Source organism: Hyperolius riggenbachi, chromosome 4 (assembly GCF_040937935.1).
Source record: "Hyperolius riggenbachi isolate aHypRig1 chromosome 4, aHypRig1.pri, whole genome shotgun sequence".
NCBI classification, from domain to species: domain Eukaryota; kingdom Metazoa; phylum Chordata; class Amphibia; order Anura; family Hyperoliidae; genus Hyperolius; species Hyperolius riggenbachi.
In genome coordinates this window covers 435,653,154-435,677,003 of record NC_090649.1, presented here as the reverse complement: position 1 = coordinate 435,677,003, position 23,850 = coordinate 435,653,154, and the positions used below count along the sequence as shown (strand labels likewise).

Genomic DNA, 23,850 nt, shown 5'->3' with positions numbered 1-23,850 from the left:
ACTGCAATTGTGTATATATTATCCTGTATATATTTGCTGTTATGCTGTATATATTTACTGCATATACTCGCGTATAAGCCTAATTTTTCAGCATACAAAATGTGATGAAAAGTTACTTCCTCTACTTATATGCGAGTCAGTGGAGCAAAACAGATGGTAGAGAAGGTTTTGTTACTGGCAGAGGAGCGTACAGATTGTGCACTGGTGATCCTGCTCTTACCAGCTTGCTCCCTGCTGTGTCCATGCCCCACATTCCCTGTAACATGGTGTACAGAGTGTGCTGAATAAGACTACCTGTGTCCCCCCTGGTTCATAGAGTGGAGTGTGCAAGCAACGTGTCAGCGGGGCAGTGATCCAGGATTCTTCCTGTGTGGCAATCGCTGTGTCTCATATCTATGGTGCCATCTAATGGCTTCTTGAGACACAGTTGTATGATGCTGGGGCACATCTGGCTACAGGGAGGGGGGATAACTTGTACTGGGGGAATATCTGGCTACTTTGGAGGGGGTTATAAAGGGGAGGGGGATTATACACGAGTCAATCACTGCTTTCCTGGGTTGTTGTATATATTGTGCGCTGTGCATGTGTTTGTATCACATTTGCATTCACGGTTGTATGTATGCTTGCATTATTGCTTGGCAATAAAACTTTATATTTGCACCATATTCCTTGGTTCAGTGTCTGTATACTGCAAACTGTGGTCAAAACCCTGTTTCTCCATTCAGGTCTGTGACAAGAATGCTGAGTTTCATTCCACTTCAAAATCGTTTACAACTTACATAAAGATTATAATTTGTTTGTTTTTTTGGCCATCCCTTCCACTGGATCAAAGAACTGTAGTGGAGCAGTGAACTGAAACTCTTGGACATGGTCTTTATCCAGCCTATGTAACTGTATAATTCTGCTATGGCTGAGTATCAGAGATTGGGGGTGGGGTATTCCCAATACCTGATTTTGGGCCTGATGTGTTAAACTTCGGCTTAGTTGGTGTGCGCAGAGCAATGATACCGCCACTAGCGCAGGGGGAGCGCTGGCTGTTAACCTCTTAAAGCCATGCATATTACCAGGTTAACTCACATATTGCTGTGATAACGAGTGTCACCATAGAAACGCACATGTTACTGCGATAAGGCATGTGACACCCTAATGGGTTAACAACCCGTGCAAGTAACAATAAAACTGCCATGTACTCCCTGCGCATGGCAACTTTACCAGAGTTTACCTGGTAGTGATCTCTAGGGCTTGATTCACTAAAACGTGCAAAGTGTTAGCACGCCAGTGAAAAGCCACTTTGCACGTGCTAACATGCGTGTAAGAGTTTCTCACGGTGACCTCTAGTGGCGACTGGTGCGCATGAACAGTCTCTCGGTGACCTCTAGTGGTGACTGGTGCCCATGAGCAGTCTCACAGTGACCTCTAGTGGTGACTGGTGTGCATGAGCAGTATTTCGGTGACCTCTAGTGGTGACTGGTGTGCATGAGCAGTCTCTCGGTGACCTCTAGAGGAGACTGGTGCGCATGAGCAGTCTCACAGTGACCTCTAGTGGTGACTGGTGTGCATGAGCAGTCTCTCGGTGACCTCTAGTGGTGACTGGTGCCCATGAGCAGTCTCACAGTGACCTCTAGTGGTGACTGGTGTGCATGAGCAGTATTTCGGTGACCTCTAGTGGTGACTGGTGTGCATGAGCAGTCTCTCGGTGACCTCTAGAGGAGACTGGTGCGCATGAGCAGTCTCACAGTGACCTCTAGTGGTGACTGGTGTGCATGAGCAGTCTCACGGTGACCTCTAGTGGAGACTGGTGCGCATGAGCAGTCTCCCAGTGACCTCTAGTGGTGACTGGTGTCAGTGCCAACGTAGGTGGAAGCAAATTTTAACATCTAGAAAAGCAATATAAAGTGTTTTTTCTAAAGCTGTGGCACACACTAGGCAGATATGTGTACAATAGTGTGATAAGTGTACAATAGGTCCAATTATACTTCTAGATAGATATTTTTCTTTTCAATACACTTGAAACTCTTACTGGTAGTTGCTGAGGTAGATGAATTGGTGTGAAATTGGTCTGAAAAGATTATGGAAACTAAAGTGTTGGTAAACAGAGCCTCATTCTGATGGCTGGTTTCATTTGTGATCCTTTTGGGTGATAATTTGTTGTCTGCACAGGCATCCCCTGCCCTCTCCACCTAACTCTGCTTCGGATAAATGTTTTATTGCCATTGTTCTCCCACTGTTTGAGGTCTCCTGCTACTCTCCCCCTCCCATTGTTATGCTAGACCTCTTTTGTTTTGCTAATTAGCAGTGTCCTTTTAGGTGGTAAGATTTCCATTCATCACTTTCTTAATGGAACCAGCAGTTGAGTATAATGCCTGGTATACACCATGCAATTTCCCGTCCGAATACTTCTATATAAAATCAATCGGTAAAACGATCGGAAATTAGATCTGACCTGTTGGAAATTATCTATTCAACCCATCTACCAGAAGGGAAATTGCATGGTGTGTACCAGGCATAATACTGGGTACACAGGATACGTTTTTTCAGTTCGATTTTCCACCCGATCGTTTTTTCCGCTCGATTCTGCGCTCAATTCTCTTATCTTCCGCTCATTTTCTTATATTTTGCCATTCACTTCAATGAGAAAGCGAGCCAAAAAGCGAACAGAAGGAATATGACATGTCGGAAATTATCGAACCCATCTATCGGGGGTAAAAACGTATGGTGTATTCCCAGCATCAGAATCCCAAACAACTCTGCACTAAGATTACCTCTGGGGTGCGCCCAGTATTTTGTTGTCACCCTAGACATCTGCCTGATTTGCCTGTGCCTAAAAACGAGTTCACCATATAGGCTGGAATAATAGATGGGTCATCCTTAATTGACATCTCAAGAGAGGAGGCAGCTACAGTATATGTGTGCCTCACAAACACCTCGCAAATGAGAAAAAAATATGTACTGTATATATATATATATACACAGAGAGAGAGAGAGAGAGAGAGAGAAAAAGAGAGAGAGAGAAAGAGAGAGAGAAAGAGAAAGAGAGAGAGAGAGAAAGAGAGAGAAAGAGAGAGAGAGAGAGAGAGAGAGAGAGAGAGAGAGAGAGAGATTTAATGGGCTGGCTCTATTAGGTGCGCAACTTTGGCCAAAGCCATGCACAACTGTGCAGGCACGGCCCGTCTGCTTGCCCGGCTCGATCATGCGTCCGTCGCACATGCACGGTTCAGTGTTTTGAGAAGCATGCTTGCATAGATCGCTCATGACGATGGGCGCGGGATTGCGCCAGGCACACAGACTTCAGCCCAAATCACGCACCTAGCGGAACCACCAGCAGGACCACAGAGGGGACCAGGAGGACGCCGAGGCATGTCGCAGGCTACGGGGGAGGGGGGGGGGGGGGTGTTTCACGGTTTTAGGTTTCGATGTTTTCACTTACAATTAAATAAATTCCTAAGGGACCCAATAGTGACAAATAAGTGTGCTCTCAGTAATCTATGCGGGCTCCACAATGTCTTTGTAATGATAGAATAACCCGCATAGTGCTTCAATTACTAGAATTACAATGAAAACAACTTACAGGATTCCTGGTGATAATGCATTCATTGCCGATAATGGAGTGTTAATTAGACCACGGGATGAAATACTAATGTGTCCAGACATTACCTCTTCCATGGGCAAAAAGTGCTTCCACTGGGCATCTATAATTGTTTCCTGCACTCGAATGCTGGATACTTTAATGTTTTTTCTTTTTTTGTGGTTTTTCTAGTTTGTGAGAAAACGGACTATTTAATTGCTTTGATACCTTTCATTGCTTTTTAGGCCAGACAGTTCAGTGACATTGGTTAGCTTTTTGATACACGCTCCCTCACATTAGATAGGGTGGCTGTTTTTATTCTCGATAAAAGGTGTCTCTGCACACATCTATCAGAGTTCGGTATATAGATGTGTGTGGTCATTAACGGTTGCTAATTGAAATATACACCCTGTTTGGAACCTGTTATCTCTGCCAGGGAGTAGATTTCAATTACCCCGTCGCAAGCTCCTGCCGCAACCTCCAATTGCACTGCTCTCCCGTTGCTGCAGCCCACACGCTCTGCTGTCGCTATGACAGCAGAGCTCTGTGAGCCAGTCAGGAGCCGACCCTGTGATCACCGTGAGATTTACGGTAGCAGTGGGTCTGTGTAGTGTGATGTCAGTGAGTCCTGTTTTTTACCCAGAAGTCTCTGGTCCTTAAAGTGGATCCGAGATGAACTTTTACTTATTGCATAATTGTGTTCCTTTCCTATTGTTTATAGGGCATTCCTCAAGCCAAATACTTTTTTGTTTTAATACTCTAATTCCCTATAAACTAAATAAGCCTCGCCCACAGCACTTCAGAGAGCCTTGGCATTTTCAGACAGCAGCAAGGGCTCATGGGAGCTCAGTCTGAGCAGGAGGAGGGGGAGGTATTATTAGCCAGAGATTTCAGAGGCAGAGTGGAGGAGGGAGGAGGAGGGGCATTAGGTTTTTCACAGGCTGAGTGCTGAAGATGCAGATAAGCTTGCTGTGTGTAATGTTTACAAACAACATGGCTGCTGTCATTGTATCACAGGAAGAAATAATCATATTCTATTGAAGCTGTTTGCAGCTAGATTTGCTGTGTAAACTTTAGATAAGATATATAGACAAGTTACTTGTTATAGTTAGTTTTTCATCTCGGATCCGCTTTAAACCCTTTAGCAGTTAAATAAAGCAAAACTTTATTCAGCTGCAGGGCTGAATTGTTCCTGCCACTTGGGCAGTGGGCATTCCCCAGCCTGGCAGGGTATGTGGCGGCAGGGTAGGGCTGGCGGCAGGGAGCGCTCATACATACCTGTCTGGACAGCTAGATTGACTTCTTCTTCCTCCAACGTGACGGCGACATAATCCCGGCAGGTCCTCTCGGTTCCTATCACACGATGTGACATCTGATCGGAATTTAGGAGACCATGCCAGCATTACAGCGCCACACGGTGGTGGAAAAGGGGTGATGGAAGAGCCTCTTTCATCTCTTCTATCACCCCTCTCCCACCACCAGATGGCACTGTCTCCTGGATCTCAATCACATGTCATATCATGTGACTGGATGTGATCGGGATCCAGGAGACCTGACAGAAGTTCAGAGACACCAATGGAGGAAGAGTAGAAGCTTTCCTAGGCAGGTAAATATAACTTCTTTCTGCCACAGACTTGTTTGGCTACACTAGGCAGCCAAAGGAGAAATGCCGACAGAGGCTGTCACTGCACAAACTGATGAGATAGACAATTGTATGCATACTCCTAACCCCAAATAGTACTTTCCTGGAATCCCATAATCTTATTGATTTTAAAGGTTAAAAATGTAAGTTTAAAGTTGTAACGGTCTCAGGCAAATGACAACAATCTTTTATGTTTACTCCACTCCGATACAGAGAATTATAGAACAAATTATCCATGACCCTTCTTTGTTTCTCATGAATTATCTCTCCCTATAGCTGAGGTGAAAAATATACCTTAGGAGCACTGGCCCTGTAATTGCCATTGCCATCGGCTGGCAAAACAGTTGCATGTTGTGTTTTTATCAATAATATTGTCCTCCTCTTCCCTTTATTTCCGCTCCTTCTAACAGGGCCAGAGCTACCATAAAAAAATGGGCAATTCCCCCAGGGCCCCAGAGCCTGTAAGGGCCCCCAAGTTGTCCCTCCCCCATCTTAACTGTTGCTCCCCAAGGACTCTGCAGAGTCTGTTAAGTTGGGAGGTGATTGGGGGAGGGTCAGCAGCCAGGTCAGGGGCCCAGGTGGGAAATGTGACTGCAACAAAGGACCTCTAATGACGCTTTTTGGTCGGGGGGTCTGTTGGGGGGGCCCCCAGGCTTATTCTGCGCTAGGGCCCAATTGTTACTTGACCCGGCCCTGCCTTCTATTGACATAAGACAGTGCACTTCCTAGTATAGACCTCAGTGGGAGTGTCTGAAGACTCTGGGAGGAGGGCGGGTAACAAATACACAAGTAGCAAAAGGAGAAAAAAAAGAGTAGAGGAGGAAATGTCAGGATTAGCTTCATTCTAAGGTAACCAAGTGCAATACATCTGTTATGTAAGTAGAACTAGTATTTATCTACTCATATATGTGTTTTTTATTTCTAGGTTAGCATGGGTGTCACTTGTTCTTTAAAGGATACAAGAGCCAAAAGCCTCTGGTAAAAACTGAAGCTGTACTGGGTTGGAGCGGCAATAATCAAATACTCACCGTGCCTCCTGTTCCTTGCTGCTCTTCTCCGTTCAGTCCCGTTCTCCTGGGCTCCAAACTCGGACATACTGCGCCGGGCATGCGCAGTATGTCCAATCTGCTCCGCTGTGGCCGTGCAGTGATGTCACAGGACAGGAACGTGCTCACTCCTGCGTCCTGGCGTGAGCGCTCATTGGAGAAGCAGGGGGAGCAAGTGCGCTCCTGACCTGTGACATCACTCAGCACGGCCACAGGGAAGCAGAATGCATATACTGCGTAAACATCTGATATGCATACTTGTTCAGGGTCTATGGCTGAAAGTATTATGCTCGGTACACACAATGAGATTTTCTGGCAGATTTACTATCAGGTCGCTCATTTCCAACATGTCCAATCTGATTTCCAATCGATTTCCGATCAATTTTTCACTTCTATGGAAAATCGATCAGAAAACAATCGGAAATCAGATTGAACATGTTGGAAGTAATCGATCTGGCAGTAAATCTGCCAGAAAATCTCATCGTGTGTACCGAGCATTATGCTGGGTACACACGTTACGATTTTCCCACCCGATCGTTTTTTCCGCTTGATTCTGCGCTCGATTCTCTTATCTTTTTCCTTTCACTTCTATGAGAAATCGAGCGCAGAATCGATCAGGAGTAATATCAATTTATCAATCGGCTGCATCTATCGTACAGAAAATCGTAACATAGAGACAGAGGATCAGCAGGACAGCCAGGCAATTTGCATAACTGCATTGTTTAAAAGGAAATAAATATGTCAGCCTCCATAACCCTGTCACTTCAGCTGTCCTTTAATAAATCAACCCTAAAAAGTGAAAACAACCTAATCTCTCCTTTTTGATAATACATTTACATCATGTGTGAGAGTGCTAAGATCACTTTAAAGAATAATGTGCAGTAAAATAAGGATCTGCTCCAATTGCTGTACTTTGTATCCTTTCTCTTTTGCTTGTTGGCTTTGATAAGGATTTGAACTTGTTCATACAGTAATCTGTACAGACAGCTGCTGTGATGCCCCAGCTGATACCGTACTTTAGGGAGGTGGTGAGTATACAATTTCATTACGGCAGTATTGTCTCTGCTGCTGTATCCATGACATAACCATGGTCAACTTTCCATAGTATATTGGATTTAATCGGATGTTAACTTGTGTTGCCAGATGGCAAAGGATAAAGCACTTTCAGTCTATACGAAGTGTGACCTACTTAAAAGACCAACAATCTGCTTCTTTCCATAGAGCGGAGAGCAAATGCAATTTCTCTTCCCGATTTAAATCAAAATATGACATATAGCACAACGCGCCGTTCCCAGTCGCTTGCAGAATAAAACATTACAGTGCAAATACGAGGTCAGAGGGTACGCTGTAAATCTGAATTAAATAATATACAAAAGTACAGTACATACAGTGTCTAACCTAATAGAATGACAGAGTTGCCGCATCCTCTGCCTGTGTCCGTGTTAGTTGTGCGCATGTGCGGCTACACGCAGGTATGTAAACTATGCAAACAACTGCTTGCATGTCTAGTGTACGTATCTGTGAACATAGACCCGTGCATGCACAGTATGGCAACACAGTACTGTACTGCGCTGATCAGGAAACGTTTGGCCTTGCTGGATGCTGGTTCCATCCATCCATCGGCTGCTGATGCTCCACTACACCAGGGAAATCTCTGGTTCAGCCCCTCCATGATGTCTGTCACTAAACAAGAAGTAAGAGCCGCCGCAGCCGGACACTTCTGTAACAGTCAGATAATCTTGACCAGCCCTTCTGAATGCTGCCCTGGAGTCGGGACCCACCACAGAAATTAACACTACTGCACCTTTTGAATTGGAACACCTTGGCCAGCAATTGTGATCCTTAGCAGCATCAGCCATCACCGCAGCTTTCTTTTATGAAGAACTGCGTCATCGCTGCTGAACCTTTGCCTCCCTCTGTCACCCCCATGTCTCCTTAGGGATCACAGATGATTGCCAAATGCAACTGGTGACGCCATAACATGGCAGCCTTGGCTCTTGGCTTTCGGACATTATCACCCCCCCCCCCCCATCCTTCTAAAACCTGTATGAGCTGAAACCAATTACGGGTACAATCCCCCGTTTGTACTTGGCAAAATAAATGATTCTGATTCTGAACGTGCGGAACTACATACGCAGCAACAGTAACTATGCAATAAAAAAAAACATATGAGGCAACAAGCTGATTGAGGACAGAATGTGAGAACTCCATCCAGGATGTGCCCCAGCCTTAGGCTCTCCACAAACAGTCATACAACAAATTCATAAAAAGAAGTCCACAGTGCAGTGCCACCCCTGATGAAGCTTAATGCGAAACTTGTCGGGTGGAGAGGCAGCAGCTTTAGGGGTCTATTGTCTATGAACACAAATGTAAGAGTTTTAAATTGGCTATTTGATCTTGCACAGTGAAAGGCTCTTGAGTAGCATTTAAAGGGAACCTGAAGCGAGTAAAATTATTTAAAATAAACACATGACATAGCTTCAAATGAATATTACATACTAACCTAATCGTCAGTTCCTCTCAGAAGCTCACCATTTTCTTCTTACAGTGATCCCTTCCAGTTCCAGATTTTGTCAGAACTGAAATATACCAGTTGCTGTCAGATATATATCAGCAGCTGTCGGTTACAACTGAATGTGCAAGGTAATGTCCATGTTATCCTATGGCTCAAGTGGGCGATATTACAGTTTAACAGTGTGCTGACCAGGAAACGGTTATGGGGTAATGGCCATTTTTAAAATGGAGGACAGAGAAATCCATTGATCACAGTGGACAAATGGGATGCAGGAGAGGAGAAAGAGATTGAGGAGTAGACTACACAGGAGGTAAGTATGACCTGTGTATGGTTATTTTGACTTTTTATTTTCAGTTCAGGTTCTTTTGTGCACTTAGAAATCCTTTTTAATGTTTTCTACTGCATGCCCAGAGAGTAGAGTAACTTGAAGTTTGCCTGAAATCACTGATGTTGATGTTGCTTGAATGCTTAGAGACCTTGTAATTAGGGTATATACAGGTCTAGTGGTGGCTAGATAGTGTACTGGTTAAAGGCACCGTCTTTGACATGGGAGACCAAGGTTCGAATCCTGGCTAGGGTCAGTATCTATTCAGTAAGGAGTTCAAGGCAAGACTCCCTAACACGGCAGGGTGGCCTCTTGAGCGCATCCCAGTGGCTGCAGCTCTTGAGCGCTTTGAGTCCAACAGGAGAAAAGCTCTATACAAATGTTTAGATTATTAGTAAGCAGTTCATTGTTCATCTGTGGTGGGCATGTCTTTGTCTCATATGGTTTGAATACACGGTGGAGTATTGAAAAGTTTTGGCCCCCATCAGTCTATAACAGAAATCACTTCATATTAAACAATCTGAGCATATGATCAGTATATACTGCTCAGATCGGAGGCAAATATCTGTTCATGTGTACTAGGTCTTATACTTCATGCCTGAGGCTGGCTTCCCAGCCTGCTGTAGCGGTGCATACATCGCAATACCAAAAAAAAGCTGATGGAGGTCTGCGTCAGTGTCCGGCAATCTCCATTTTGGCTGAAACCCAAGCAGGAAGTGAGGCTCTCTAGTGCTCACTTCCTGTGCCCGGAATTCAAATTGTGCGCAAGTGTACTGTCAAAATACCCTTCTGCGCATGCGCACCGCAAAAAAAAAAGAAAAAAAAGAAAACTGCATCGCCATAGACTTAATTGACTTTCGGTTCGCCACATGTCACAGCGCAAGTTACCCTCCAATAGGCTGTTGCGCAAAAACTTCAGGTCCGACGCATTGCACAGGTATGAAATGCCCCACAGGCTTTCATTGGTGTAGCGTTACCCTGCAGTAAAAACATGGTAATGCAACGCACCAGTGTGAAGGAAACCCACACTCACCACTGGAAGCACAGAGGGCCCACAAAGGCTGTAAATCAGGCCCGGATTTACCTCACAGGAGCCAATAGACACAGATGCTCTGGAACCTTATATTTCGCCCTTCATGGACCTTCAAACCCCACCGAACTGCACCGCAGGTGTGCTGCCTGTCCTAGCTGTCACACCTCCCTTACTTCTCTTGCCCATCATAGGTAGCTACAGGTGTCCTTTAGCATTAGGTTGCCAGACGTACCCTCAGTATTAAGTAGCTAGAGGTGCCCCCAAGTATTAGGTGGCTAGAAAAACCTCAGAATTAAGTAGCTAGAGGTGCTCCTGACTGATGGGAGATCTGGTGAGGGAAATGCAGAGAGCTGGGTGAGTAACCTCTCATTTACACACTCAGCAGGACTCTGCATAGGGAAGAAAGGAGGGAGGCGCTCAGGGAGGGGAGTGAGCCGCCTTTTCATCATCAGGCGCCTGTAGGCACGTGCCTACAGTGCCTTATGGTAATTCCGGCCCTGTGTACAACTGCTCATGTAAGTGTACTCACTGCGCTTGTGGGTACAAAGGAGAGAGAGGATTGGTCAGTGCTTGAACCATTTCCATAGACCTGATGTCTATGGAAAAGATATGTCTGGCTCACACCATACAAGGAAACTGTATATGTATGTGTTTAGCACAGAGAAAAAAACAATAATGCCTATGGGATCCGAAGTTAGAAGATTAAAAGGGAAACGGGTAAAGCACTGAACTTCTGACCTTCTACATATTAAAATAAGCGATAATATCATTGCTAACAAATCCTACTCCAACCAGAAGGGCAGAAACCGTACATTATCTGATTACTTCTAGCTCAATTATTATGGATTTTCTTTACATAAAAATAGACCATACGTACATGTCAGGAACTCTGCTGCTCCGTCCAGCTGTTCCGGAAGGAGGGCAGTTCATTATGTCCAGTAGAGATCTCATATCAGTGTTTGGCCTGGTGCAAACATTCTACAGCTATCGAACGTGCAAACACTGCAGCTGGGGAGTGAACAGGAATGGTCCAAATGTCCATACATGTTCATTTATGGAACGAGATATGGAGATGACTGTAGCGCAATACATCTGTTAAAGATGTCCTCCAAGTCCACTTAAGGGAATACTATCAATTCACATATTTTTTTCAATTGACACAGGCATTGTTTGGGAAGTGCTGCTAAGTACTGGTGCATACATTTTAGTAGCAACTTCATTGTTTACTGTTATCAAAATACTTTCAAAGTTTACTGACGCCAAAACTGAAGGCTGACTGAGCCATGAGGAGAGGGGAAATTCCCCTCACACTTGATCAGTTAACTCTATGTGTAGCTCTGTGTGTGACAGAGAAGAGAGCTCCCAACAGCTGCAGCTCCTGTGTCCTGTGTTTCTGACTGACCTGTCTGAGGAGATCAGAGGAAATGTAACTAATTGTCACAGCTTTTCATACTGTTTTTGCTTTCAGAGTTTGATATGTTTGATATTTGCTTTCTGTAGTCTGATATGCAACTCTGGCTGTGCATTGAAGCAGACACCCCTTCTGCAATTGATTTGTCCCAATATAGCTAAATCCTACCCTCAATAAATTACAGCTTTTGCCTCTGATATTTAACATGAAAAGTAGGAAAATGTTTACACAGCTACTTAGACATTATTTGCACACTGTCATTTTAGAACACTTGGGTATCGATAGTATCGATAGGGTATCGATAGTATTCCTTTAATCCAATAGTAAGCTGGGTGGTTGATAGATCTTAGGAGCACTGCTCAAACCTCATTACATCTCTGGATGTGACCCTGACCCCTCATTCGGCCTTTGAAGGCTCACACCAGCGCTGGTCAGACTTCTTTCTTTTTTTTACAATAATTTTCTCCTTTTACTACTATAAAACATGATGTATACCACATATGATTATTATGTTATCAGTACATGTCATACTGTATGTAGGGAAAAAAGTGCCCTTTTGGGGTAATTACCTCAGGAGGGGGCAGCCTCTGGATCTGAATGAGGTTTTCCCCTCCTCCAGTGCTGACTCTCCCGAAAATGATGCGCACATGCGCAGTAGTGCTTTCCCCGCTCACTGCCTGACACACATAGAAATGCTGCGCAATTAGCTGGAGGAGAAGTGTGGATGGGGGAGCCCTGCTGTGCCTGCTGCTCCCCCTTCCAGGCTAGCTACACTGGGGGCAATAATACTACCTATACGAGGGCGGGGGGCATCCTGACAAATTTGCCCCAGGCAGCAAAAAGTCTAGAACCGGCCCTGACTAAAGTATAAAATCCTTGAGGGAGTATGGAGCCCGGTCTTTAAATTGAACCGCCGGACTAAAAATCTACTCAGCATCACTGAAAATGCCTGGTGTTTTTTTAATAGTTTCACAGCATCAGAACTTTGTTTTTCTTACCAAAGCATCATTTTTAGCTGCAATTTTAGCTAAGCTCCACCCATCAAAGAAAACTGCCGGGCGGGTTTTCCCTGATGCTGTGCAAAGCATGATGGGATTTCCTATGTTGTTATTCACGTTGCCTAGCAACTGGGAGGGGTGATCAGCACACAGGACAGTTGGAGCTGTGTCTCATGCTCCCTGTCACCTCCTTTCACCCAAAAAGATGTCTGCCTTCATGAAATCAAACATTTGCCTGTTCTTTTAAAACGTGGTGGGTAAGAGATTATATTACCTATCTATTTTAATTAACATAACTAATGTAACTTAATGACAGTATGTTTGTTTAGGCTGGAGTTCCTCTTTGCCAGTGATTTGTGATGGTTGGTTGAGACTTCTGGTTAGTTGAGTTCCAGATAACCGGGACTCTACTGTAATAGTGTTAGACTGCTTTAAACTCTAGTTGGAGTAAGAGATTTGATGGATCTAGAACATTTCGAAACTCAAAACAGCCATTCTCAAGCATTCAAGCAAGCATGGAAGAAGCCAAATACAGGTAGAAAAGAGAATGGAGGAGGCTAATGCCACCACACCCATAAATCCTACTGGAATGTAAAGTGGTCTAACAGTATTACCAATACCCCAAGCTGCTTGGTTACTCTGTTGTTCTGGTCTAAGCCCCTATCCCATAGTGCCATATCAATCCCTGCCATGCACTGAGGAGGACCAACAGTCTGAAACAAGCTGACTGCATTATGGGTTGATGTAGCTCTGTAAAATGTATAAGCTATAGGCTTGCTATGCACCAGCCGTTCTGGATGCTAGTCTGGCTTCAGGGGCATAAAGAGATAATTTGCATATTCAGCAGGGATGCATCTTGGGAACCCACAGTCACTCACTTAGGCCTGGTGCACACCAAAAACCGCTAGCAGATCCGCAAAATGCTAGCAGATTTTGAAACGCTTTTTCTTATTTTTCTGCAGCGTTTCAGCTAGCGTTTTGCGGTTTTGTGTAGCGTTTTTGGTGTAGTAGATTTCATGTATTGTTACAGTAAAGCTGTTACTGAACAGCTACTGTAACAAAAAACGCCTGGCAAACCGCTCTGAAGTGCCGTTTTTCAGAGCGGTTTGCGTTTTTCCTATACTTAACATTGAGGCAGAAACGCATCCGCAATCCAAAATCTGCTGCAGCCCGGGAGTATGCGTTTCTGCAAAACGCCACCCGCTCTGGTGTGCACCACCCCATTGAAATGCATTACCCTAGCAGATCCGCACCCGCAAGCAGATCGCAAACCGCAGCGGAAACGCTCCGGTGTGCACTAGGCCAACATGATGAATTATCACAAATTGTTGTTTTTTAGTAGGAGGCTTTTCAGTCTCTTTTAGTCCCCTATACCTTCCTAGTGGTTCTGGGTCACCCTGAGCTGCTTGGGTATTCTGTTGTACCAATTTCCTGATAATTGTAGGAGGGGCTTTAGACAGTAGGAACTGTGATTGGTCATTACATGGATTAGTAAAACAGCCATTGTGTTTGATGCTTCAATTTGTAGCAGTTGCTATGTCAGGAGACGGCTTTTTGGTGTTTCCCTTTAAATAACAAAAATACAGACTGGTGTTTAGAAATATTTTTCTCCAGCACAGCTCCAGCGCATTTTCCAATACATTAAAAGCTTTAAAAAGTAGGTCACAAAGTACTTTCATTTCTCCCTTCACAAAAAAAAGTAACTCATTTCATATGAACCACTGAGCAATGTTGTGTAAAAGCGATTAGAAATATATTGCTATGCAAAAAAGCCTTTTCTTTAGCAAGAAGCTCAAATGCTTCTCATAAGCAATAGAGGCAAACTGAAAAATCATTCTTTTTAATGCAGATTATTATTTTTTTCAGCTATTTGGCAATTATCATATTAATAGGAGAAGATTCTAAACTTGGCTAAATTGTTAACAAAAAAATATCTGCTAAGCCATAAGGTTTGCCTAAGCCTCCGTTTTAAATAAAGCTTTGAAAGTTCAATACTAGACTGAAATGCCAGCAAAGCGTGGATGTTGCTTTGTTGTCACAATCATTTAGTGCATATTTCACAGGGACTGTGATCTGTGACTGATCTACTAAAGTTTTTGTGAGCAGAAGTAATCAATAACACCTGGACTAAAGTTTTTAAACGACATCTGAAGTGAAAGGTATATGGAGGCTGTCATGTTTATTTCCTTTTAAACATTACCAGTTGCCTGGCATCCTGCTGATCTATTTGGCTGCAGTAATGTTTGAATAACACCAGAAACAAGCATGTAGCTAATCTTGTCAGATCTGACAATAAAGCCAGAAACACCTGCTGCATGCTTGTTCAGGGTCTAAGGCTAAAAAGGACAGCCAGGCAACTGGTATTGCTTAAAAGAAAATAAATATGGCAGCCTACATAGCCCTCTTGCTTCAGTTGTTTTTTTGTGTGTACCTCACAATGCAGGAGCCTCTGAGAGCAGTATTTCAGTCAACAGGAAGAAATGCAGGTAAGATGTACTCACCCAAGTGGTTGCCATGAGCAACCATAGATTAGGCGGAACTTCCTGTTCTCACTCGGTCTCTGACGTATGGGTTAGGGAAGGGAATTCTCCTGATTATAGTGAGAACAACCATACTAATATTTAGCTATGAACCATTAAAGAAGTGGCTAGAAGGCGCCTGGGTGCTAGAGATGGCTCGAACCTCCAATTTTCAGTTCACGAACCTCGAATGCGAACTTCTGCAAAAGTTCGGTTCGCGCAATAGACTTCAATGGGGAGGCGAACTTTGAAAACTAGAAACATTTATGCTGGCCATAAAAGTGATGGAAAAGATGTTTCAAGGGGTCCAACACCTGGAGGGGGGCATGGCGGAGTGGGATACACGCCAAAAGTCCCCATGAAAAATCCGGATTTGACGCACAGCAGCATTTTAACGGCAGAAATCACATTGCATGCTAAATTGCAGGCCTAAAGTGCTTTAAAACATCTTGTGTGTATATACATCAATCAGGTAGTGTAATTAGTGTACTGCTTCACACTGACACACCAAACTCACTGTGTAATGCACTGCAGACAGCTGTTTGCGTAGTGACGGCCGTGGTGGACTGGTGCGCACCACGGCCAGAGTGCAGGCGATAGCGGTTTTCAAGCCCATTTGGTCGCTGGGCTGAGGTAGCTCAATGACAGAACAACAGTGACTGTCCAGCTGATCAAATTTGGTCTGTCCACAATGAAGCAACGACCTTATTATCTTGGGTGTGCCCCCTCTCCCCCCCCCCCCCCCCCGAGACACTCATATAGCCGGCGGTCATTGCTTCATTGTGATATGCAAGCCCCTTCACCGCAGCAAGGTAACGATCACGAAAGGGAATTGACACATGTACATGCCTTTTTTTGTTGTTGTTGCAAAACCAGCCAAAAAAATTAGGCAGGCGTGTACACGCACCAGAAACATTATTATAGCGGTAATTCAGGAATCCACCTGGAGTCCTGGACCCTGTTGGTGGTGGCGGAGAAGGCAGTCAATCGGCCTGCAGGCAGAGATGCTGTGTGGGGACCGACTTAGTCTTGGGGCAGGCAGTCACACAGCATGCAGGCAGAGATGCTGTGTGTGGGGACTGACTAAGTCTTCGGGCAGGCCTGACCGTGCTTTGCAGATCACATGGTCAGATGGACCCTTGACCCAACGCTGTGTGCCAGAGATGACACTACTTGCCTTTCAACATCACGGTACAGTTTGGATATCTTCTTTTTTTGAGAAATAATTGTGGCCTGGTATCTTCCACTGCGGTGTGTGGCTTTGCTTTTGTGTGCTGCTTTTCCTCAGGTGGTCATCCCATTGCAGTTTGTACTTTGTCATCATGTACCTTCGTAAGGAAGTTGTCACTACGCGGGTCTTGGTCTTTCCACGGCTCAATTTTTGGTGGCAGAGAATACAGATGGCATTGCTCTCATCTGAGGCAGACACACAAAAAAATTTCAACACCTCTGAATCCTGGGGTGATGGCACTTTGGTGGTGGCGGCTGACTGAGTGTTAAGTGGGGTGCCAGAATCAGAGCAGGAGGAGGAAGATATGTCACGCTTCCGTGCAGAAGCTGAGGAAGATGAGGTGTTCTGTGCTAGTCAACTACGTCCTGACAATCTTGGGGGTTGATGGCACGCGCCTTCTGAACACTTTACTTTGGTCCAGGGCCGCACGAAATCACAACAGCATGACCTTGAACAGACCTGCCAGGTGGCCTGCCTCTGCCTGTTTTTGCCCATATTGGGGGGGATGAAGTGAAAGGTATGCACTGACTTGACTAATACAATGTGCAGTCACACAGGTGCAGTGAACAGGTATGCAGTGACTGGTATCAATACAATGTGCAGCTGTCACACACACAGGTACCATGAACAGGTGCAGTGACTGGTATATAACACTGCGTGCGCTCACGTAGGTAGGTGCACTGAACAGGTAGGTATGCAGTGATTGGTATTACAAATGTGCAGCTGTCTCACACAGAGGTAGTCACTGAATGTGCTGGGCCTGGCAGTGGCACAGTAGGAATTACCAAGGGGCCAAGGGCCAGCTGCGACTGACTGACAGGGCTGTATTTGTAACAAGTGTCTGTGGGACACACACATAAAAAAAAAAATTGATCACAAGAACAACATTAGCTCTCAAAAGAGCTGTTGATGGGTGCTTTTTAGCAAAAAGTATCAGCAAGGAGCAAGCTAACAAGCCTAACAAGAGCCTAACTAAGCTTTCCCTATGTCTACAGCAGGTTCCTCTCCCTTCTCTAATTATTGCAGCCACACGGGTGAGTGAAATGGCTGATGCTGCCTGCCTTTTATAAGGGGGGGGGGGGGGGGTCCAGGAGGGAGTGTAGCCTGATTGGCTACCATGTGTCTGCTGACTCTGATGTAGAGGGTCAAAGTCGACCCTAATGATGTAGTATAGGGGCGGGTCGAACTCGCATATAGTTCGCGGTTCACTGCTAATGCGAACCACCGAAGTTCGCGTGTTCGCATTCGCATGCGAACTGTTTGGGCCAGGTTCTCCAGCACCAGAGGCAGAGATTATTAAAGGACAACTGAAGTGAGAAGAATATGGAGGCTGCCATATTTATTTTCTTTTAAACTATACCAGTTGCCTGGCAGCCCTGCTGATCTATTTGGCTGCAGTAGTGTCTGAATCACACCAGAAACAAGCATGCAGCTAATCTTGTCAGATCTTTCAATGTCAGAAACACCTGATCTGCATATGCTTGTTCAGGGTCTATGGCTGAAAGGATCAGCAGGACGGCAGGCAACTGGCATTGCTTAAAAGGAAATAAATATGGCAGCCTCCATATCCCCCTCGCTACATTTGCCCTTTCAGTGTCTGTGCCACTCCTATACACAGTATTTCCTGGTAGTCTAGTGGTCCCCACGCACAGAATTTTACGGGTCTTCCTGTGTGTTCTTCTTTCTTGCATGCCACCACCTTCCCAGCCTGAGAGGACGCAAGGACCTACATCCATAGTGAACCACCCAGGAGGCAGTGAGCCCGTGAGGTGACGGTGGGCCATACACCCCGAAGGCGCTGACTGGTCTATATTAGACCACAACTTCCGGTGAGTGGTTTCATGAAGGGGGGTCAGGTTGAAGCAAGATCTATATGTCAAGAGCGCAACCTATAGACCATTATTTATTGCTTAACTGGTCACAACCCAGAGACTGCGTTGCTGCACATGACAGTGTTTCCATCAGTTTAATAGTGGAGATTACTCTACTGGACTTTTAGTTCATTTGGTATTAACCCACCCATTATCATTATTCTTCACGGAGCGAGCGCATATTTTATATTTACAGAATTCCAAGGTATTCAAGTGGTCCTACCAAACCCCTACAGTATCACCTGGACGTCTAGTGGTTGCCTCATCCCCACAGTATTCCCTGGAAGTCTAGTGCCCCCCCCCCCCACACACAGTATTCCCAGGTAGTCTAGGGGTCCCTCCATCCCCTACAGTATTCCCTGAAAGTCTAATGCCCCCCCACAGTATTCCCCGGTAGTCTAGAGGTCCCTCCATCCCCCACAGTATTCCCTGGAAGTCTAGTGGTCCCCCCACAGTATACCCTGGTAATCTAATAGTCCCCCTCCCCCCAGAGTATTCTCTGGTCATCTAAAGGTCCAGGTAATGGTCTGATGGTCCCCCTCATGTGCTCTCCTCATATTCAAAGTTTTAAGCCCTGTGTCCTACACTCTCACGGCTTAGAGCCTAGAGGCAGGCGCCTCTTGAGCCTCTCCCTCTGTCCCGCTCTGAAGGAGGTGAAAGTGTGCCTCTGGTGTAACTAAACAAAGAGGTAGGCTCATGCTGCTAACTACCTGGCACATCATCTGTGTAAGAATCTTCACCCATGTCCCGTATCAGCCAGGATCTGGCACACAGCTCCGCCCTTTGCAGAAAATTGCATTGGCCTTTATGTAAAATACAGAAAGGCAGAGTTCTGGGCAAGAAGGCGGAGCCATGCGCTAGAACCTGGCTCATATAGAGCTCCGGTGAAGCTTCTAACACAGATGACGTTCCAGGTAACTAGCATTAGTGTACCTTTTAGTTTTTTTTATTAGATAATAGTCAAGTATAACTGAATAAACTTTATTAGCAAGAATGCTATTTAGGGGTAATACATTAGATTAGTCATAAGTAGAGATGGCCAATGAGTTGTAAATAATTACAGCTTGCATGCAAAGTGTATGCAAATTGGAACTAAATTCAAATTCAGGGGGAAGAGCATCTGATTGGCCTAATTCCAAGTTTTATACAATTTGGCATGCATAAGTATGAAAAAATGTCATGTTTGAAAAAAATAAACAACAGGTGCAACTGTAGTTATAATTTTAAACAACCCTATCTAAAAATAGCATTGTTGTCTTTAGGAAATATAGTTTACTGTACAGTATGTCATTCTGTTCTGACAATATTTATAGGATCACCTCAAGGAGGCCGGTATTACCGGTTTTATAAAAACACATTTAACATCTTAAAAAGCATGTAAGAAATTCCTTGAATTCTTACTAATAATATACTTATGAAACTAACATGAAGTGAACCTGTAGTGAAATGTTTTGCATTAGGGCCCCCAGGGAAATGGGCCCATATGAAATGTACTTTTTCTCATGAGTTTTCTCCTAGGTGACATTTTCACACATTTTCCATAAAAATTACTTTTAACCCTCCTGGCGGTTTATCAAAATCTGCCAGGGGGCAGCAAAGCCATTTTTTAATTTTTTTTTTTCATGTAGTGAGACAAGGTCTCGCTACATGATAGCCGCTGCTAAGCGGCATCCCCCCAGCCCCTCCGATCGCCCCCGGCGATTGGAGATCAAGAAATCCCGTTCAAAAAACAGGATCTCCTGGAGGGCTTCCCCCGTAGCCATGGCGACGGGAGGGATGACGTCACCGATGTCGTGACATCAAAGGGGAATCCGATCCACCACACAGGGGTCTGGGGGGGGCGGCTGCGGCGCGACGGATAGCGGCGGATCGGCGGGTAGCGGCGGCGATCGCATTGCACACGCAGCTAGCAAAGTGCTAGCTGCATGCAGCAAAAAAAATTATGCAAATCGGCCCAGCGGGGCCTGAGCGGTGCCTTCCGGCGGCATAGCCCGAGCTCAGCTCGGGCTTACCGCCAGGAAGGTTAAACTACTAGCAAGCAAAAAAAAAAAAAAATACTCAAAATAATTTTGACAGTACTTTTTCACTTTTTGTTACTTTTTTAATTGCAAAGAGCTAAAAATGTATTTTAAAAAGACATTGAAAAATTATCTCATAAAGGGGAACTTCAGCCTAAACAAACATAATGACATTTTGTTACATTAGTTAAGTTAATTAATAATTAATAGATAGGTAATATAATCTCTTACCCACACCATTTTAAAAGAACAGGCAAATATTTGTGATTTCATGGGGGAAGCCATCTTTTTCATGGGGCAGCCATCTCTTTCATGGGGAAGCCATCTTTTTAATGGGGCAGCCATCTTTTTCGTGGGGGCAGCCTTCGTTTTAGTTGAAAGGAGGTGACAGGGAGCATGAGACACAGTTACAACTGTCCTGTTTCCTGATCACCCCTCCCAGCTGCACGAGCTAGGCTTCAAATATCAAATTTGCACCAAAACAGCAGAACAACAACAACAATATCAGAAATCCCATCTTGCTTTGCACAGCATCAGGGGAAAAATGCCCAGGCAGTTTTCTTCTGTGCAGCTAAAAATGAGGCTTGGGTAAGAAAAACAAAGTTCTAATGCTGTGTAGATTTTTAGTCTGGAGGTTCACTTTCAGAGAAAACTCAGGAGAAAAAAATTATTGCATATGGGCCATGGTCTGGTGTATACAGAGTTCTTCCTTGGTACATGTGAATGCAGAGAAACTCAGAACATGATAGTTACGTTCTCTGAGGAGAAATTAGACCGATTATCCCCCCTTTCCAATGCTGATGAGTGCCGGGGCAGGTCTGCAGTAGTGTGAGCTAATGCCTTGTTTTACACTGAGTCAGTGAAGGGCTTCCCAATGACGGGAAGTGACAGATGGAGAAGCTTCAAGAGGAACTATCAAAGAAACTGTCCTTCTGTAAACTCCACATATAATAATAACATTTGTATAGCGCTTTTCTCCTGTCAGACTCAAAGAGCTCAAAAGCTGCAGCCACTGGGACGCGCTCAAGAGGCCACCCTGCAGTGTTAGGGAGTCTTGCCTTGAACACCTTACTGAATAGGTAATCCTGACCCTAGCCAGGGTTCAAACCCTGGTCTCCTGTGTCAAAGGCAGTGCCCTTAACCAGTACACTATCCAGCCACTGCCACTTACCTAAAGGGCTTTTAGCCAGCAATAATAGAAAGCTTTTCAGAAGTTTCTGTTCACAGCCTTTGTTTACTAAACTTTTGTAACAGTTTGTGTCAGCGTCAGAGCTGGAGTTGTACCATGTAGATAGGTTCCACTTCTCTGTTACTATTCACAGAGGAATGATTTACTGTTTGTTTCTGCCCTGTCCATACACACTGTTTTCTCACAGATCATATGAGAACAGCTGAGGGATTTTTTGGCTACAGAGAAGAATCTGAAGGGAAGGACCTGTACTTTTTCCTATTCTTGGATGCTTCCCCACCCCCCATTCAGAATGAGCTGTTCCTGACTGTAAAAACTGTTTACTTTAGACTGCGAGGCAGAGAGAGAGAGAGAGAGAGAAAGAGAGAGAGAGAGAGAGAGAGAGAGAGAGAGACAGCTGATGAGTTATTTACACATATTTGAACCTATTTTTCTGCTTTCTATCAATCAGAAGAGATTCCAGTCACAGTATTATAGCCAGTGAAGATTGTTTCTGTATGTTGGATGTGCTGGACACCGTCCTCCATAGTAATGCCCACAGTGATAACTGTTATCTGTAAATCTAATTTTTCCTTCACATAAAGAAATGAAAAGACCAAAAAAAGCCTTTGTATTGCTATTTGCTAGTAATTACTGGAAATATATGTGGCATTTAGAATTTTAGTTAACTTTGACGTTGTCCTTTCAGCACAAATGTCTGCCCCGCCCACTTAACTGTTCTGTGCCTAGCCCAGAACTATAACCAAGAAGGAGATCCGCACTCAAGTGATATGCTGACTCCGAGATGTATTCAACCAAAAGTTTGCACATAAAGGAGAAGATGTTCTAACACATTTCACATCAAACAAAAAACGTACCTATGCTGTGAGTAAGCATCGTTTGATGTGAGACACCTTAGCACATCTGCTCCTATATGTGCATACTATTGGTTGAGTGAATTTTGCATATCCCTTGAGTGTGGATTTCCTTTATAGATTACCTCAGGCATGCATACTTTGATGTACGCACCCTGTGGAGATACTTCATGTTCTTGGATGCTTCCCCCACCCCCCATTCAGAATGAGCTGTTCCTGACTGTAAAAACTGTTTACTTTAGACTGGGAGGCAGAAAGAGAGAGAGAGAGAGACGCACCCTGTGGAGATACTTCATGTTCTGGGAGTGTGGGTGAGCTGAGCAACTGCCTTCTTGGATGGCCCAGCCCTATAACAAACTACCAACAATTAAATTACCTTAACTACTTAATGACAATGTATCGTATTAAAACGTCATGTTTGAGCCTGTTAATGGCAATAGGACGTTTGCGCGCCGCTCCCGCCCCCGTTTCCATCAGGATTCTGTGTTCAGTGATTGGGGAAGATAACGGAAGAGTGTTCACTAGTGCCATCTTGTGGCCAAAAAGTAAATTTATACATACAGGCACATACATACACACACAATATTAATAAAATTAATAACTAACACTTCTAAAGCCCCCCCCCCCCTCCCAAAAAAAGAAGGAAAAAAATCAGTTTTAAAAAAAAATACAAAAATAGTTGCCTTAGGGAATAAGCTTTTTTAATCTATATTTTATGAGGGTAAATTATTTTTACTTTACTACATAGGAGCTTGTACTTATGGACCGAACAAAAAAAACAAAAATAACACCTATATTTCTAAATAATATATTGTCACAATACATTGTGATAGGGGCATAATTTAAATGGTTTAATAATCTGGACAACTGGGCAAATAAAATGTGTCAGTTTTATCCACAGTAGATCGTTTAATTTTAAACCTATAATGGCCGAAAACGGAGAAATAATGATTTTTTTCCTTTTCTTATTTTTCCCATTAAAACGCATTTAGAATACAAAAATTCTTAGCAAAATGTACTACCCACAGAAAGCCTAATTGGTGGTGAAAAAAAGAGGTGTAGATTATTTTCTTGTAATAAAGTTTTTAGGGAATACATGGGAGGAGCACTGACTAGTGAAAATTGCTCTGGTCTGTTAGGGTAAAAACCCTTGGGGCTGAACTGGTTAAAGAGGCACTGTATTAACATATAGCAGAATGCAGTAAATTATTCAGGATACCCAATTTCACATTAATTATCCTGGTTTCAGCATAAGAAACACTTTCCCTATCTAGCTATTGGTGTATATTGGCGTGTAGCTTGGCCCTCCCAGTATTGCTCAACCTAGGCTGTTTAACTATGCAGAATTCTCTTCCCAATACATTCCGGGAGACCAGGCATTATTTTCACTGGATTCCACAAAGTTGCATCTTGCAGGATTAAATATGTGATAAATCAGGGAGAGGAAAGCTTTTACAATGGGCAAACACTGACTAAATCATTTATACATAAATATTGTAAAAAAGAAAATTAAGCACAAGCACTTCTATTCATTAAGCTAAAGTATATTCACTACAGACCCTCTCTAATATTAGGATATTTGCTTTGATAATGATATGTGCATTTTGATTTACTAACGCAAGGGTATTTAAAG

The 23,850-nt window shown here is 44.1% G+C and overlaps 1 protein-coding gene and 1 long non-coding RNA gene across 3 annotated transcripts in view; one reads left to right on the top strand and one right to left on the bottom strand.

Moving 5' to 3' along the window:
* Positions 1-23,850, bottom strand: part of PLCB1 (phospholipase C beta 1) — an 887,760-nt gene that overhangs the window by 24,005 nt on the left and 839,905 nt on the right. The gene's annotated exons all lie outside the window — the stretch shown is intronic.
* Positions 1-23,850, top strand: part of LOC137504300 (uncharacterized) — a 132,943-nt gene that overhangs the window by 32,094 nt on the left and 76,999 nt on the right. The window contains exon 2 of the long non-coding RNA XR_011019464.1: positions 17,993-18,114. This is a non-coding gene — a long non-coding RNA (uncharacterized lncRNA). The remainder of the gene's footprint in view (positions 1-17,992; positions 18,115-23,850) is intronic.